The following is a 3,984-nucleotide window of genomic DNA, read 5'->3' as shown; positions in this document are numbered from 1 at the left end:
ATATCTTCACTCGTTTGGCCCATTCAGAGGTCTGTCCACATGCCTCTTCCCCATACCTCCTTGTCACAAATTTTCCAATCATGTTTCTTCTATGTCCCTGACCATCCAGCCAAATTATTGGCCACAGCCAGTAAATCAGTATGCAGTTGTACATTTGGCCATCTCTCCCTCTAAGCAAAATGAACAACCATGTGCGCTGCTCAAAGTTCTGTCCCCTGGGTGGAGTTCTCTCCACTACTGTCCTTCAGGGAGGTACCAGAAAGGGGCTGCAGGCTGCCACTCTCCACTTCCGAATGATGGTTGCACATCAAACAGGACCATCTGTAAACCAGTTTTCTCTTCTTCAGTCAACTGATTTTAAGAAACTCCCCATGAGGCCATAGGTGCAGACTGAGAGACAGACTGTTCCATCTCCCCACTTACACACACACATCTCATTTGCATAGTACCACCCAATCATTTTGTGAGAGTTACAAGACCATGTATGGCTTGAAGGGCCATTTTAATAATTCTCCAAACCACAATGTTTGGAATCAGAAGTGCCCATTTGGAGATGTGGTATAAAACACAGTTTAAGAGCAACACCAAGGTGTTGCCTTGACTTCCCTTCCCATGGTGATGCAGAGTCTGCTTCAGAAGCTACGAGAGCTTGGTGTTTGTAAAAAAAAAAAAAAAATCCTTAAAATATAAAGGCATATATCATTGGTTTAAGTTTTACCAGAACAAATATGTAACCCTTGAGTTTAAAACAGTTGTGTCCTAACAAGTAATGAATGTTCTATATCTGACTGGATCATACTCCCTGTGGCAGTTAAGGCTGTGTGTCAACTTGACTGGGACTTGTTTTGAGTGGCTGGGCACCTGAATGTAGTTTTTTCCCTGTAATGAGATTGGTAATCAACTCCATGGTGGAATCTTCTATGAGCAGCTATCTAGCTACCTTTGGCATGTGGCCTGCTTCCAGTATATATGGAAACACTTTGGGAAAGGTCTTGGGTTTTTGGCACAACTGGATCCAAGTCTTCATCTTAGTGGCCTGCCATTTTGGCTGATCTTAAGATTGTTCCTGGATTGAACTAGTGGCCTCCTGTGTTGTCTTGGGACTGTGCCATTTTATTTGTTGATCTTGTGTTCATCAGCCATAGCAGCCATAAGAAAAAGCCTCCAGGTTTAGTGGGCCTGGAACAGGAGGCGGAGCTGAAGCCCAAGGTCAAGGGGTCTTCAACCAGTCCCTAGAGCTAACACTTTAAAATGTCTAAAATGACTTCTAGCCTCCTAAACTGTAAGAGAATAATTCCTGTTTGTTAAAGCCATCCATTTGTGGTATGTCTGTTATAGAAGCACTAGTGAATCAATACACTCCGTTAGGGACCCTGACCATCAAGGAGATCGTCACTGTGATATGTTGAAACTGCTTCCTCCCTGCTCTAGCCACCATCTTGCATCTGATTAAGATTTGGAATCCCTAGTTAATTAAGTGAGAAACTTAATCTAACCTTACAATAGGTATATGTTTGCAGTCTCTTTCTACCAGTATCCAGCCCACCTAAATAGTGTAGTCTTAAAACTGGCTAAAAGAGTCAGGTCCTTTTTCCTTCACAAGATGGTGGAATATGACTTGACTGCTCGCACTGCTCATTTTTTGGATTGGCACCTAGTTTTTCCACTGCCTGCGTTTCTTTCTGTAAAGAAGATATATAATGAAAAAGAATTATTACAAGGGATTGGATCTTCCTAGTGATACCAGGCAGAAACAGAATCAATTGTGAACATGTTTGAAGATCCAGAAACTACAAGGCAAATGCAGTCAACCAGGGATGGTTGGATGTTATTTGACTACCTGGCAGACAAGCATGGTTTTAGATAGGAATATTTAGACACTCTCTATAGGTATGCAAAATTTCAGTATGAATGCAGGAAATTACTTAGGAGCAAGAGAATGTCTTTACTTTTTTAGAGTGCTGGTCCTAGGAGCTCTGGTGGTGTAGTGCATAAGGCATTTGACTGCTAACCAGAAGGCTGGTGGTTCAAACCCACCAGCTACTCCTTGGAAGGAAGATTGGGCAACCCACTTCTGTAACTTCTGTAGATCTGACTTGACGGCAGTGATTTTGGTTGGTTCTAGCAATGGATAGAAATGCTCTGAGTTCACTTTGGGGAACATTGGCCTCTGAAATCTTAATGCAGAATTGGGACGCGGCCATGGAAGACATGATGCAGTTAAAACAGATAATTGATAATAATTCTGTACGTTCTCCACACCAGTCTCTTTAGCAGAGAACATGGCTCATTCACTGGTCTGTATGTTTTCTCCAACCACCCCAAAGGCAACCATAACATTATTGACCACTTCCTTTACCAGCTACAGTATCTTAATGCAATTCAGATGATGTGTCCACATATTCTCTGCTATTTGACTACAGCAGTCATAACAAACAAAGATGTTTGGAAATGCCAGCAGCTGCTAAAAGACCTAGTCAAGGTTACTCAACAGGAATCTTACACATATAGACCCAGTTGCAGAGTTTGTAGAATGCTTATAGGTTAGATTTGACATTGATGGGGCTCAGAAGAAGCTGAGGGAATGTGAATCAGTGCTTGTGAATGACTTCTTGGTGGCTTGTCTTGAGGATTTCATTGAAAATGCCCATCTCTTCATATTTGTAACTTTTTGTCCCATCCATCAGTCTATCAGCATTAATATGTTGGCAGATAAACTGAACATGACTTCAGAAGAAGCTGAAAAGTGGATTGTGAACTTGATTAGAAATGCAAGATTGGATGTCAAGATTGATTCTAAATTAGGTCATGTGGTAATGGGTAACAATGCAGTCTTACCCTATCACCAAGTGCTTGAAAAGATGAAAAGCCTTTCGTTTTGAAGCCAGATGTTGGCCATGAATATTGAGAAAAAACTTAATCAGAATAGTAAGTCAGAGGCTCCTAACTGGGCAACTCAGGACTCTGGGTTTCTACTGAAGAACTGCTTGAAAAAAGATGACAAAACTGAAAACAAAAGATGGAACAATAAAACCATTTATGTAAAATGTGGCTGACATTTTAGTTTAGAAACAATAAATTGAATAAAAATTTTGCAGAAATTTTAAAAAAGAAAGTGTCAGGAAGGCAAGACAGATGAGCTGAGGATCCCCAGGTGGAGGTCCCACAGCATGTGGCTTGGGGCCATTGTCATCAAGACAATATTCTGTGAAGAAGCAGCCATAGTGTTTTCTCACTGTACCCTACCCTAACTGGTGTGATCTGAGCCAAAGGCTAGTGTCACCTGGAAGCATATCCCTGGCTCTGCCTAAACACATTGGCAATGACAAGGGGAAGTCAACTTCAGAGAGACTTAAAGAGCCAGGGGAATGGGGAAGGTCTGAGGATCCTCCTCAAAGCCCCACTAGATGTCAGTCAGTGAATTTCCACATGAAGCAAATTAGAAAACTTTCAGGGTCCGGATGTAGGAGGGGTAAGCATGGAGCTAGGAAATGATACAATTTGTGAATGCGAATTTTAAAAATTGAGTTATTGGCATAACTGAAATGCTGTGACACCAGGCCTAAATTAAAAAAAAAAAAAAAATCAAACTGCAGTCTGACAGAGAAACTTTTGCTAAAAAGACAATTCAGTCTTTCTGTCAAAGTTTAACTGCTGGAAAACAAAGAGGGCAAGAGTCAAGATTTCTGGCTTAGGTGAAGAATTGTTTGTTTAAGTGCCGTTTAGAATGTTTTCTCAGCTTGTTCTAAAAGATTGCCTTTTTTAAACATGTCCCCCAGAGGTTAGAAAATAAGATTGGAATTGAAAATGTTAAAATAGAGCCTGTAACTACCTCATAAGTCTGTAACCAGGGTGAAGCAAAAAGCAGTTAACCAAATATCAATCCTAACTTTCTGACTCCCACAAATTAGACATCATTTTCACTCACTGAAATCTTCCACTCAATTTCTGCTCTTTGTAAATATGTAACTAAGATACAGACTA

The 3,984-nt window shown here is 40.8% G+C and overlaps 1 pseudogene; it reads left to right on the top strand.

Moving 5' to 3' along the window:
• The first annotated feature begins 1,597 nt into the window (after window positions 1-1,597).
• LOC103208592 lies at window positions 1,598-3,056 on the top strand (annotated as a pseudogene).
• Window positions 3,057-3,984: the final 928 nt, after the last annotated feature.

The sequence above is a fragment of the Orycteropus afer genome, unplaced genomic scaffold, assembly GCF_000298275.1.
Source record: "Orycteropus afer afer isolate SDZICR_OR568_19922 unplaced genomic scaffold, OryAfe1.0 scaffold00455, whole genome shotgun sequence".
Classification (NCBI taxonomy): domain Eukaryota; kingdom Metazoa; phylum Chordata; class Mammalia; order Tubulidentata; family Orycteropodidae; genus Orycteropus; species Orycteropus afer.
The sequence above is the reverse complement of the archived record's forward strand: the minus strand, read 5'-3'. Positions and strand labels throughout refer to the sequence as shown.